We start from the raw sequence: 15,743 nt of genomic DNA, 5'->3' as shown, positions 1-15,743 counted from the left end.
ACCTGACAGAAGATTTTACCTCCTTTACCTACTGAAACCAGTCTTTAAAATCTAGAATAAATGTTTCCTCTTTCAAATGCACATACACCAACACAAGGCTACATGGGTTATGAAGAATCAAGAACACATGACACCACCAAAGGAAACTAATAAAGCTCCAGTAACCAACCCAAAGAAATGAAGATCTATGAATTGCCTGGCAAAGAATTCAAAATAATAATCTTAAAGAAGCTCAGTGAGATGCAACAGAACACAGACAACTAAACAAAATCAGGAAAACAATACATGAGCAAATGAGAAGTTTAATAAAGAAACTGAAACCAGAAAAAAGACCCAAACAGAAATCCTGGAGGTGAAAAACACAATGACAGAACTGAAAAATTTAATAAAGAGCTTCAACAGCAGACTTAATCACACAGAGAGATAATTGGTGTGCTCAAGAACAGGTTATTTGAAATTAGCCAGTTGAGGGAACAACAACAAAAGAATAAAGAAAGCATATGGGACCTATGTTGCACATTTGAGTAAACATAAATATGCATTATAGTGGTCCTAGAAGCAGAAGAAAGAGGGAGAAGGGGACAAAAAGCTTATTTAAAGAAACATTGACTGAAAATTTCCCAAGTCTTGAGAGAGATAAGGACATCCAGACACATGGAGCTCAAAGACCCCAAGCAAAATCAGTCAACAAATTATTGTGACACATTATAATCAAATTGTGAAAAGTTAAAGACAAAGAGAAAATTTAGAAAGAAGCAAGAGAAAAGTGATTTGGATAAGTGAGATTCATCCCAGGTATGCAAGGTTCATTTAACACTCAAAAATCAATTAATGTAATCTATCAGATCAATAGGCAAAAAAAAAAGGCAAATTGCATGATCATATCAGTAGATGCAGAAAAGCATTTGACAAAATTCAACACTTTTCATGATAAAAACTCAGCAAACTAGTATTAGAGGGAAACTTCTCCAACTTCATAAAGAACATCTACAGAAAACCTATAGCTAACATCATGCATAATGGTGAGGAACTTGAAGATTTCCCACTAAGATCAGGAATGAAGCAAAGGTGTCTCTCTTACTACTGCTTTTCAACATTGTACTGGAAGTCCTACTTAATGCATTAAGACCAGAAAAGGAAATGAAAGGTATATAGATCAGGAAGGAAGACACAAAACTGTATTTGTTCACAAATGAAATTATTGTTTATGCTGAAAACCTGAAAGACTTGACAAAATAAAACCTCTAAGGACTAATAAGCAGTTACAGCAAAGTTGCAGTGTACAAGGTTAATATACAAAAGTCAATTATTTTTCTTTATACCAACAAAGAACAAGTGGAATTTGAAATTAAAAACATATTAACATTTACATTAGCACAAAAAATTAAATACTTTAAAAAAAAATTTTTTTTTCAACGTTTATTTATTTTTGGGACAGAGAGAGACAGAGCATGAACGGGGGAAGGGCAGAGACAGAGGGAGACACAGAATCGGAAACAGGCTCCAGGCTCTGAGCCATCAGCCCAGAGCCCGACGCGGAGCTCGAACTCACGGACCGCGAGATCGTGACCTGGCTGAAGTCGGACCCCTAACCGACTGCGCCACCCAGGCGCCCCAAATTAAATACTTTTTAATAAACCTACCAAATATGTACAAGATCAAGATGAGGAAAAATACAACACTCTAAGAAAGAAAATACAGAAAAACTAAATGAATGGAAAGGTATTCCATGTTTATGGATAAGAAGACAGAATATTGTCAAGATGTCAGTTTTTTCCAACTTGATCTGTAGATTGAATGGAATCCTAATCAAAATTCCAGCAAGATATTTTGTAGATACAGACAAACTGATTCCAAAATTTATATGGAGAGGCAGAAGAGCCAGACTAAGCAACTCAATATTGAAGAAGAACAGAGTTGGAGGACTGACAGTACCAGACGCCAAGACTTACATAAAGCTATACTAATCAAGACAGTGTGGTATTGGTGAAAGAATAGACAGATAGATCAATGGAAGAGAATAGAGAGCTCAAGAATAGACTCACACAAATATAGTCAAATGATTTTTGTCAAAGATGTAAAGGAAATGCAATGTAAAAAGATATAATTTTCAACAAACTGTGCTGGAACAACTGGACACCCATATAAAAAAAGAATCTGCACACAGATGTTACACCCTTCCCAATAATGAATTCAAAATGGATCATAGACCTAAGTGTAAAATGCAAAACTATAAAACTCTTAGAAAGAAACATTAGAGAAAACCTAAATGACATTGAGTATACCTATGACTTTTTAGCTACAACACTAAAGGCACAATGCATGAAGGAAGCAATTGATAAACTGGACTTCATTAAAATTTTAAAAATACATTCTGTGTAAAACAGTGTTAAGAGAATGAGAAGACAAGCCACAGGCCTGCAGGACATATTGAAAATATTTATCAGACCCATCTGATAAAGATCTGTTACCTAAAATACACAAAAACTTAGGGCACCTGCGTGGCTCAGTCTGTTGAGCATCTGACTTTGGCTCAGGTCATGATCTTGCAGCCTGTGAGTTTGAGCCCCACGTTGGGCTCTGTGCTGACAGCTCAGGGCCTGGAGCCTGCTTCAGATTCTGAGTCTCCCCCTCTCTCTGCCCCTCCCCCGCTCATGCTCTGTCTCTCTCTCTGTCAAAAATAAAAAAAAATTTTAAAAAGTTTTAAAATACACAAAAACTCTTAAAACACCAAAATAAGAAAACAAACAATCCAATTAAAGAGTAGGCAAAAGATCTGAGCAGATGGATGTTGGAGTAGAAGGATTCTAAGGTCGCCTCATCCCACGTTTACAGCTAGATATCACTCACATCCAAATAAATAAACCAGAAGGTGATCCGAAGAGTGGTAGAACAAACTCCACAACTAAATGTAGAGAAGAAGCCACATCAGAGAGGTTAGGAAGGGCAGGAATGGGGGTCAGGAGCTTCCCACAGAGAGGAGGAAGATGTGGTCTTGGAGAAAGCACCAGGGAGCCCACACAGGGAAAACAAATCCCCATAATGTCTGGCCTTCAAAATCAGAGAGGCTGAATTCAGTGAGTTTGTAAAACCAGTGGGACTTAGAGCCTGGAACATTAAAAGTAAGCCAACTCAGCACTGGGTCAGCACTGGGTAAGTGATAGCCAAATCCCTGACCCTAAAGAGACAATCCCTAAAGAGACAACAGCCTAAGGAGAGGCAACATAGAAGTGACAGCTTGCACAATGGGAAGAAGACGTGTTTATACTGTTTTCAAAGCATCTTGGCAGACCTCTCTGGGAACAAAGGAGCAGGCAGGTGCCATTTTCCTCCCCTTCCCTCCAGCATGAACACATACCCACCTGTGGGAGGTGAGGCTGTACAGACCCTTGCTACCTAACCTGCTAGCAGTGTGCCCTACCCACCCATGACTTCTCCTGAGGACTCACATGCTATAAGCCTGTTGACATCAGTCCTTGGCACACTGCAATTTTTGTTAAAGTCGTGCATGCCCAGTCTGACCACTGCCTCTGCATGCTGCACCCCTGTGGCCACCACCCTTCAGAGGATCTGGCTAAGGTCTAGTGGCTCAATACAAATTTTGCTAATGCTGCACACACCCCTCCCACCCACCGTGTGCACAGACATTGTATGCTTCAGCCACCATTCTCCACACCCAGCCTCCATGCTCACAGAAATCAGGTGCCAGGCCTCACTGCCAGCTGCACATATGTCGTGTGCTGCACCAGCTACCATGTGCACAGAGGCCTGCACACCTCTGACCACCACTGCTGCTGCACACCATGCCCCTGGCTGTCACTGCACTTTAGGGAATCAGCTGATGACTAGGATTAGATCAGTGCAAATTTTGATAATGCCCTGTGTGCACCTTGCCCAGCTGCTGCCCACACAGATGTCATACACCCCTGGCCACTACCACCACTCCCATGTGCTGTGCCCCCAATGGCCTCCTGGGTGCGGGGGATTTGGCCTAAGACTAGTAGCTCAGTGCAAATTTTGCTAATACCACCGCCCTGCCCCTGAGACCTTTTGGGGTCATACCACCTCAGAACCAGCCTGCCTGGATCTCACTAACATCACAGGGAGCAAACAAAGCCCACAACAGGAAAAGAGTCAGTGCATATGTCTGGACTGAAGGGAAAACTGACTCAGACACAAGAGCAAGATGCAAGCAACACACATAGGAGACCCCTGAAGTGCCAGGTTCTGGTGAACAGGAGACACTGCATTGCAGGACATTATAGGACCTCTTTTTCATAAAGGCACTACTTTCAAGAGTAGAAGACGTAGCTAACACAGAGAAACAGACACAGAGATGTAGATAAAATGAGGAGACAGAGAAATATGTCCCAAATAAAGGAAAGAATATGACAAAAATTACAGCAGGAGATCTAAGTGAAACAGAAATAAGTTTTATGCCTGATACAGAATTTAAAGTAATGATTATAAAGATACTCATTGGACTTCAGAAGAGGGTGGAGGGCATCAGTGAGACCCTTGACAGAAAGATAAAAAATAACATCAGAGATGAAGAACTCAATAAATGAAATTAAAAATACAATAAGTGGAATAAATAGTAGGCTACAGGAAGGAGAGGAATGCACTGATGACCTGAAGGATGGAGTAATGGAAAGCAATCAAGCTTAACAGTCTTGAGAGACAAACAAATACTTCATAATGAGAGCAGACATAGGGAACTCAGTGATTCCATCAAGCATAGTAACTTTCGCATTATAGATATCCCAGAAGGAGAAGAGAGAGAAAAGGGTGCAGAAAATATATCTGAAGAAATAAGAGCTGAAAACTTCCCAAATCTGGGGAGGAAAACAGAGATCCAGATTCATGAGCCAGAGAGATCTGCCAACAAAATCAACCCAAGGAGGTCCACACCAAGACACATCATAAAATGGCAAAAAATATGACAAAGAATTTTAAAGGTTTCAAGAGAAAAGAAGACACGAAGGAAACCACAGAAGTCCATCAGCTGATTTTTCAGCAGAAATTTTGTGGGCCAGAAGGGAGTGGCATGAAATGCTGAAAGGGATAAATCTTCAACCAAGAATACTTTTTTCCAGCAAGACTACCATTCAGAATAGAAGAAGAGGTAAAGAATTTCTCAGACAAACAAAAGCTAAAAGACTTCATGACCACTAAACCAGCCTACAAGAAATGTTAAGGGAGACTCTGTGAGTGGAAAAAAAAAACATAAGTAAGAGTAAAGAAAATAGGAATCACACACACAAAAATAAGGATATCTGTAAAAATCAGTTAAGAAAAGCAGGAAAGAAAAGGATGTAAAATATGATACCAAATAACTGAAACATGCAGGGTAGAGAAGTAAAGAATGATTTCAAAATTAAGCGACCGTCAGCCTAATATAGACTGCTATTTGCAGAAAATGTTATATATAAACTGAATGGAAACCACAAATCAAAAACCAGTAATAGATATACAAAAAATAAAGAGTAAGAAATCCAAGTATATAACTACAGAAAGCCAGCAAACCATGAGAGACAGACAAATAGAAGAAAGGATCAGGGAAAAACTGTAAACCCCCTCCCCCCAAAAAAACAAGTAAGAAATGACAATAAATATATATCTATTAACAATTCTTTGAAGGTAAATGGACTAAATATTCTGATCAAAAGACATAGGATGAAAGGATGGATTTAAAAAACAAGATCCATCTATGTGCTGCCTACAAAAGATTCATTTAAGACCTAAAGATGTCTGCAGATTGATGTGAGGCGATGAAGGAATATTTATCATGTAAATGGATGTCAAAAGAATGCCAAAGTAGCAATACGTACATCAGACAAAATAGACTTTAAAACAAAGTCTGTAAAAAAAAAAGACAAAGAAGGATACTATATAATAATAAAGACGACAATCCAACAAGAAGATATAACAATTGTAAATATATAAGCACCCAACATGGACACACCCAAATACATAAAACAGTTAATAGCAAACATTAAGAAACTAATCAATAGTAATATAATAATAGTAGGGGACTTTAACATACGACTTACATTGATGGACAGATCATCCAAACAGAAAATCACCAGGAAACAGTAGTTTTGAACGACACACTGGACCAGATAGATTTAACAGATATAGTTAGAACGTTCCATGGTAAAATAGCAGAATACATATTATTTTCAAGTGCATATGGAACATTCTTTAGAACAGATCACATATTAGCCTATAAAACAAGCCCCAACAAATTAAAAAAGATCAAAGTCATACCATGCATCTTTTCTGACCACAATGCTATGAAACTAGCAATGAACCACAAAGAAATCTGGAAAGGGCACAGATATATCAAGGTTAAATGACATGCAATGAAACAATGAATGGGTCAACCAGGAAATAAAATAAGGAACAAAAAGTACATGGAAAAAAATTGTAAATGAAAACACAACAGCACAGTACTTTTTGGATGCAGCAAAACCAGTTTAAGAAGGAAGTTTATAGCAATACAGACCTAACTCAAAAGTGAGAAAAAGCTGAAATAAACAACCTAACCTTACACCTAAGGGAGCTATAAAAAGAACAATAAACTGAAACCAAAACCAGCAGAAGCAAGGAAATAATAAAGATTAGAGCAGAAATAATACAGAAATATGGATATAAAAATTAAATAAAACAATAGAATGGATTGATGAAACCAGGACCTGGTTCTTTTAAAAAATTAATGAAATTGATAAACTTCTACCCAGGCCTAAGAAAAAAAGAGAAAGAAATCAAATAAATAAAATCACAAATAAGATAGGAGAAATAACAACCAACACCACATAAATACAAATAGTTATAAAAGTTCAATAGTTCCAGAAATTATTCTGGAAAACTATATGCTAACAAATTAGACAACCTAGAACAAATGGATAAATTCCTAAAAACATATAACCTACTAAAGTTGAAACATGAATAAATAGAAAATTTGAACAGACAGATTACCATCAAGGAGATTGAATCAGTAATCAAAAAGCTCCCAACAAACCTAAGTCCAGGACAAGATGGCTTCACAGGCAAATTCTAGCAAACATTTATTTTTATTTTTTAAGTGTCTTTTTAAATTCATTTTTGATAGAGAGACAGAGCACAAGGAGGGGGAGGGGCAGAGAGAGAGGGAAACACAGAATCTGAAGCAGGCTCCAGGCTCCAAACTGTCAGCACAGAGCCCAACGCGAGGCTCGAACCCACAAACAGCGAGATCATGACCTGAGCCAAAGTCAGACACCCAACCAACAATCATCCAGGCGCCCCTCTAGCAAACATTTAGAGAAGAGTTAATACTTATTCTTCTCAAACTACTCCAAAAAATAGAAAAACAAAGAAAACTTCCAAATTCAATGAGGTATTACCCTGATACCAAAACCAGATAAAGACACAACAAGAAAAAACTATAGGGTACATAGATGCAAAAATCCTCAACAAAATATTACCAAACCAAATTCAACAAATACATTCAAAAAATCATTCAAATGAGATTTATTCCCAGGATGCGAGGATAGTTCAATATTTGCAAACCAATGAAGTTATATGTATCAATAACAGAAAGGATAAAAGCTGTATGATCATCTCAACACATGTACAAAAAGCATTCAAGAAAGTGCAACATCCATTCATGATAAAAAACCCTCAACAAAATAGGTTAAAGGGAACATATCTCAACTTAATAAAGGCCATATATGAAAACCCACAGCCAACATTATCCTCAATGGGGAAAAACTGAGAGCTTTCCCCCCTAAGTTCAGCAACAAGACAGGGATGTCAGCTCTCACCACTTTTATTCAACATTGTACTGGAAGTCCTAGTCCTAGCAATCAGACAACAAAAAGGAACAAAAGGCATCCAAATTGGCAAGGAAGAAGTAAAACTCTATTTGCAGGTATATAAAACCCAAAAGACTCCATCAAAAAACTACAACTGATAAATGAATTCAGTAAATTCACATGATACAAAATCAATGTACAGGAATCTGTTGCATTTCTATACACCAATAATGAAACAGCAGAAAGAGAAATTAAGAAAACTATCCCATCTACAACTGCACCAAAAATAATAAGATACCTAGGAATAACCTAACCAATGAGGTGAAAGATCTATACTCTGAAAACTATAAGACATTGATGAGAGAAATTGAAGATGACACAAAGAAATGGAAAAACTTTCCATGCTCATGGATTGGAAGAACAAATATTGTTAAAATGTCTATACTTCCCAAAGCAGTTTACACATTTAATCCAATCACTATCAAAATACCAACAGCATTTTTTCACAGAACTAGAACAAACAGTCCTAAAATTTATATGAAACTGCAAGGACCACAAATAGACAAATCAATTTTGAAAAGGAAAACTAAAGTTGAAGGTATCACAATTCCAGACTTCAAGTTATATTACAAAGTTGTAGTAATCAAAACATTATGGTACTGGCCCAAAAATAGACGTATATATCAATAAAACAAGATATAAAACTCAGAAATGAACCCACAATTATGTGGTCAATTAATCTTTGACAAAGGAGGAAAAATTATTCAATGGGAAAAAGACAATCTCTTCAACAAATGATGTTGGGGAAACTGGACAGTTATATGCAAAAGAATGAAACTGGACCACTTTCTTACACCATGAACAAAAATAAATTCAAAATGGTTAAAGACTTAAATATGAGACATGAAACCATAAAAACCTTAAAAGAGAGCACAGGTAGTAATGTCTCTGAGATCAGCCATAGCCACATCTTTCAAGATATGTCTCCTGAGGGAAAGGAAACAAAAACAAAAATAAACTATTGGGGTTACATCAAAATAAAAAGCTTCTGCACAGAGAAGGAAAAAAATCAACAAAACTAAAAGGCAACCTACTGAAAGAGAGAAGATTTTTGCAAATGACATATCTGATAAATGGTTAGTATCCAAAATATATAAAGAACTTATACAGCCAACACCCAAAAACCAAATAATCCAATTAAAAAATGGGCATAAGACACGAACAGACATTGTTCCAAAGAAGACTTACAGATGCCAAAAGACACATGAAAGGATGTTCATCATCACATACATCAGGGAAATGCAAATCAAAACTATAATGAGATATCACCTCACACCTGTCAGAATGGTTAAATAAAAAACACAAGAAACAACAAGTGTTGGCAAGGATGTAGAGAAAAAGGAACTCTCTTGCATTGTTGGTGGGAATGCAAACTGGTGTGGCCACTCTAGAAAACAGTATGGAAGTTCCATAGTTAAAAATAGAGCTACCCTAAGATCCAGTAATAACGGTACTGAATATTTACGCAAAAAAAATACAAAAACGCTAATTCAAAATGATACATACACCCCTATGTCTATTGCAGCATTATTTACAGTAGTCAAATTTCAGAAGCAGCCTAAATATCCATCAATAGATGAATAAAGAAGTAGTATATACACACATATATGTATGTATGTATATATATATATATGTATAACACGCACACACAATGGAATATTATTTCACTAAAAAAAGAATGAAATCTTGCCATATGCAATGACATGGATGGAGCTAGATAGTATAATGCTAAGTGAAATAAGTCAGAGAAAGATAAATACCATATGATGTCACTGATAAGTGGAATTTAAGAAACAAAAGAAAATAAACAAAGGAGGGGAAAAAAAGAGAGTGGGAAACTAGCCAAGAAACAGACTCTTAACTATAGAGAACAATCTGATTTTTACCAGAGGGGAAGTTGGTTTGAGGATGGGTGAAATAGGTGATAGGGATTAAGGAATGCACTTGTCATGATGAGCACTGGGTGATGTATGGAATTGTTGAATCACTATTTTGTACACCTGAAACTAACATAAGACTGTATGTTAACTATACGGACTTTTTAGAAAAGGTCTGAGCAGACACCCCACTGAAGAAGATACACAGATGGCATGTAGGCCTGTGAGATGTTCAATATTGTATGTCATTAGGGGATTGCCAATTATAACAATAATGAGATATTACCACTCACCTATTAGAATGGTCAAAATCCAAAATACTGACAACACTAAATTCTGGTAATAATATGGAGCAACAAGAACTCTACCTCATTGTTGTTGTGAATGCAAAATGGTATAGTTCTTTGGAAGACAAAGTTTGGCAGTTTCTTACAAAACTAAACATACATTTACCATATGACTTAGCAATTGCATATTTATCCAAAGTAATTGAAAATTTAAGCCCATACAAAGCCCTGCATAGATGTTTATAGCAGTTTTATTTATAATTTCCAATACTTGGAAACAACCAAGATGTCTTTTAGTAGGTAAATGAATAAATAAGCTATGGTATAGACAGGTAATGGAATATTATATAGCATGAAAAGGAAATAAGATATTAATCCATGAAAAGACCTGGAGGAAATACAAATACATATTAATGAATGAGGAAGCCACTTGGAAAAGGCTATTACTGTATAATTACTGTATAATTCCATCAAATTCTAGAAAAAGTAAACTTATGAAGACAGTAAAAAGATTAGTGGTTGCCAGGAGTTAGAGGAAGTGAGAGATAAATAGGCAGAGAACAGAGGATTTTTAGGTCAGTGAAACTATTCTGAATGCTACTACAATGGTGAATATATGTTATTATATATTTGTCCCCTACAACATTAAGAATGAACCCCAATACATATTATGGACTTTGTTGATAATGATGTGTTAATGTAGATTTATTGATTGCAACAAATTTACTACTGTGATGTGGAATGTTGTGACAGTGAGGGAGGTTGTGCATATGTTGGGACAGTGTATATGGTAACTCTGTACTTTCTAATCAATTTTGATGTAAGCCTAATGCTCTAAATATAAAGTCTACTAATTTTAAAAAGGAACATACAGTAAAATCAACTTTTTTGGTGTACAGTTCTATGAATTTGAACACATATATTGGTTTGTATGACTACTTCCCCAATCAAGAACCAGGTAAGTTCCATTTCCCCCCAAAAAACTGCCTCATGTTGTCTTTTTGTACTGGCAAGTACTAATCTGTTCTCTATCACTATAGTTTTGTCTTTTCAATACTGTTGTATAAATGGATCATGCAGAATATAACTTTTTGAGTTTTTTTTTATTCAGCATAATTACATCCAATGTATCAATAGTACACCCATAGTTTTTTCCATCTTATTGCTGAGTAGTATTTCTTTCTTTTTAAAAAAATATTTATTAATTTTTGAGAGACAGTGCAAGCCAGGGAAAGGTAGAGAGACACACACACACAGAATTTGAAGCAGGCTCCAGGCTCCAAGCTGTCAGCACAGAGCTTGATGCAGGGCTAGAACTCACAAACCCCAAGATCATGACCTGAATTGAAGTCAGAGGCTTAACCAACTGAGCCACCCAGGCGTCCCTTGCTGAGTAGTATTTCATGGCATAGATGTACCAAAGTTTGTTTAACCATTCATCTATTGAAGGACATTTGGGTTATTTCCACTTTCCTGCTATGATGAATAACGTTGCTATGAACATTCCTGTACAGATTTTTGTGTGGATGTATGTTTCAGTTTTCTAGAGGAAATATTCAGGGCTGGAGCTACTGGGTATTATAGATTAAATTTTTGTGTTCCTCAAAATGTATTTGTTAAAATCTAATCCCCATTGTGATGGTTTTTGGAAGTGGAGCCTTTGGGAGATGATCAGGTAATGAGGATTGAACTCTTATAAGTGAGACTAGTGTGCTTTTATAAAAAAGCAACCCCAGAAAGCTCCCTTACTTCTATGTGAAGATACCACAAGAAGACAGCTTTCTATGAATCAGGAAGCAAGCTCTCACTAGACACCAAATCTGCCAGCACATTGTTTTTGTACCTTCCAGCCTCCAGAATTGTGAGCAATAAATATTTGCTATTTAAATTATCTAGTCTATGGTATTTTTGTTACAACAGCCCAGACTACAACACTGTGTTGTGTGGTAAGTGTATGTTTAACTTTTTAGGAAACTGCCACACTGTTTTACAGAGTAACTGTACCATTTTGCAATTCTATAAACAATGTATGTTCGAGTCTCTCCACATCCTTGCCAGTACTTGGTATTGTCAGTGTGTATATTTTTACTTTTAGCCATTGCAATAGGTACATAATGGTATCTCATCATGTTTTTAATTTACTTTTCTCTAAGGATGTCAAATATCTTTATAAAGCTTATTTGCCCTTTATATATCCTCTTTGGTGAAGTCTTTTAAAGTTTTTTGGGGGGGGGTGTTTTCTTGCTGTTGAGTTTTGAGAGTTTGTTACATATTTTAGATTATGAGGGCTTTGTTGGATATTCAGTTTGCAAATTTTTTCACCTCTGTAGCTTGTATTTTCATTCTTTTAACAGTTTCCTTTGCAGAGCACAAACTTTTAGTTTTGATGAAATTAACTTACCAGCTTTCTCCTTTATGGATCATAGTTTGATGTTATACCTACGAACTCTACATACCCTGGGTCACAAAGATTTTATCCTATGATTTTTTCTAAGTTTTATAGTTTAAAATTTTGTATTAGGCTTATTTTTCATCTTGAATTAATTTTTCTATAAGATACGAGGTTTAGGTGGAAGTTTTTGTTTTATTTTTTTAATATAAACTATTGTCAAATTGGTTTCCATACAACACCTAGTACTCATTCCAACAAGTGCCCTCCTCAATGGTCATCACCCACTTTCCCCTCTCCCCCACACCCCATCAACCCTCAGTTTGTTCTCAGTATTTAAGAGTCTCTTATGGTTTGCCTCCCTCCCTCTCTGTAACTTTTTCCCCCTTCTCCTCCCCCATGGTCTTCCATTAAGTTTCTCAAGATCCACATATGATTGAAAACATATGGTATCTGTCTTTCTCTGACTGACTTATTTCTTTTAGCATAATACCCTCCATTTCCATCCATGTTGTTGCAAATGGAAAGATTTCATTTTTTTCATTGCTTAATAGTATTCCATTGTATATATGTACCACATCTTCTTTATCCATTTATCAGTTGATGGACGTTTGAGCTCTTTCCATAATTTGGCTGTTGTTGATAGCTATGCTATAAACACTGGGGTGCATATGTCTCTTCAAATCAGCATTTTTGTAGCCTTTGGATAAATTTCTAGTAGTGCAATTCCTCAGTCAAAGGGTAGTTCTATTTTTAATTTTTTGAAGAACCTCCATACAGTTTTCTAGAGTGGATGCATCAGTTTCCATTCCTACCAACAGTGCAAGAGGGTCCGCCTTTCTCCATATGCTCTCCAACATCTATTGTTTCCTGAGTTGTTAATTTTAGCCATTCTGACTGGTGTGAGGTGGTATCTCATTGAGATTTTTATTTGTATTTCCCTGATGATGAGTGATGTTGAGCATCTTTTCATGTGTCTGTTTGCCATCTGGAAGTCTTCTTTGGAAAAGTGTCTATTCATGTCTTCTGCCCATTTCTTCACTGGATGATTTGTTTTTTGGGTGTTGAGTTTGGTGAGAGTTCTTTATAGACTTTGGATACTAACCCTTTATCTGATATGTCATTTGCAAATATCTTCTCCCATTCTGTCTGTTGCTTTTTAGTTTTGTTGATTGTTTCCTTTGCTGTGCAGAAGCTTTTTATCTTGATGAGGTCCCAATAGTTCATTTTGTTTTTGTTTCCCTTGCCTTTGGAAACATGTCAAGTAAGAAGTTCCTGTGACCTAGGTCAAAGAGGTTGCTGCCTATTTTCTCCTCCAGGATTTTGATGGTTTCATGTCTCACATTCAGGTCTTTCATCCATTTTGAGTTTATTTTTGTGTATGGTGTAAGAAAGTGGTCCAGTTTCATTTTTCTGCATGCTGTTGTCCATTTCTCCCAGCACCATTCGCTAAAGAGACTGTCTTTTTTGACTGTGTACTCTTTCCTGCTTTGTCAAAGATTAGTTGGCCATATACTTGTGGGTCCATTTCTGGGTTCTCTATTCTATTCCATTGATCTATGTGTCTGTTTTTGTGCCAATACCATACTGACGTGGTGATTACAGCTTTGTAACACAGGTTAAAGTTTGGGATTGTGATGTCTCCAGCTTTGGTTTTCTTTTTCAACGTTACTTTGGCTATTCAGGTGTGTGTGTGTGTGTGTGTGTGTGTGTGTGTGTGGTTCCATACAAACTTTAGGATTGTTTGTTCTAGCTCTGTGAGGAATGCTGGTGGTATTTCAATAGGGGTTGCCTTGAATGTGTAGATTGCTTTGGGTAATATCGACATTTTAACAATATTTGTTCTTCCAATCCATGAGCATGGAATGTTTTTCCATTTCTTTGTGTCTTCAATTTCTTTCATAAGCTTTGTATAGTTTTCAGTGTATAGATTTTTTTACCTCTTTGGTTAGGTTTATTCCTAAGTATTTTATGGTTTTTGGTGCAATTGTAAATGGGATCGATTCCTTGATATCTCTTTCTGTTGCTCCATTATTGGTGTATAGGAATGCAACTGACTTCTGTGCATTGATTTTATATCCTGAGACTTTGCTGAATTCATGAACCAATTCTAGCAGTTTTTTGGTGTAATCTTTTGGGTTTTCCATATAGAATATCATGTCAACTGATGGAATGGTAGAAGGTATTTGCACATGACACATCAGGTAAAGGGTTAGTATCCAAAATCTATAAGAACTTATCAAACTCAACACCCAAAAAACAAATAATCCAGTGAAGAAATGGGCAAAAGACATGAATAGACACTTCTCCAAGGACGACATCCAGATGGCCAATGGACACATGAAATGCAACCAATTTCTGTACATTGATTTTATACCTGAGATTTTGCTGAATTCATGTATCAGCTGTCGCAGTGTTCTGGTGGAATCTTTCAGGTTTTCCATGTAGAGTATCATGTCATCTGCGAAGAATGAAAGTTTGACTTCTTTACCAATTTGGATGTCTTTTCTCTCTCTCTTTTTTTTTTTTTTGTCTGATTGCTGAGGCTAGCAACATTATGTTGAACAACAGTGGTGAGAGTGGATGTTCTTGTTGTGTTCCTGATATTAGGGGGAAAGCTCAGTTTTTCCCCATGAAGAATATTAGCTATAGGCCGTTCATATATGGCTTTTATGATGTTAAGACATGTTCCTTCTATCCTGACTTTCTTCAGGGTTTTTTTTATCAAGAAAGAATGCTGTATTTTGACAAATGCTTTTTCTGCATCTATTGGCAGGATCATATGGTTCTTGGCAGGATCATATGGTTCTTATCCTTTCTTCTATTAATGTGGTGTATCACATTGATTTCTGAATATTCAACCAGCCCTGCAACCCAGGAATGAATCCCACTTCATCATGGTTAATAATTCTTTTAAAGTACTGTTGAATTCAATTTGCTAGTGTCTTGGTGAGGATTTTTGCATCGGGTTCATCAGGGATATTGGCCTGTTATTGTTCTTTTTAGACGGGTCTTTGTCTGGTTTTGGAATCAAGGTGATGCTAGCTTCAATAGAATAAGTTTGGAAACTTTCCTTCCATTTCTATTTTTTGGAGCAGTTTGAGAAGAATGGGTATTAACTGTGCTTTAAATGTCTGGTAGAATTCCCCTGGGAAGCCATCTGGCCCAGGACTCTTATTTCTTGGGAGATTTTTGATAATCTGTTAAGCTCTTCATTGGTTATGGGTCTGTTCAAATTTTCTATTTCTTCCCATCTGAGTTTTAGTAGTGTTTGAGTGTCTAGGAATCCGTCCATTTCTTCCAGATAGTTCATTTTGATGGCATATAATTT

The sequence above is a fragment of the Prionailurus viverrinus genome, chromosome X (assembly GCF_022837055.1).
Source record: "Prionailurus viverrinus isolate Anna chromosome X, UM_Priviv_1.0, whole genome shotgun sequence".
In the NCBI taxonomy this organism is placed as follows: domain Eukaryota; kingdom Metazoa; phylum Chordata; class Mammalia; order Carnivora; family Felidae; genus Prionailurus; species Prionailurus viverrinus.
This window is presented reverse-complemented; position numbering follows the sequence as displayed.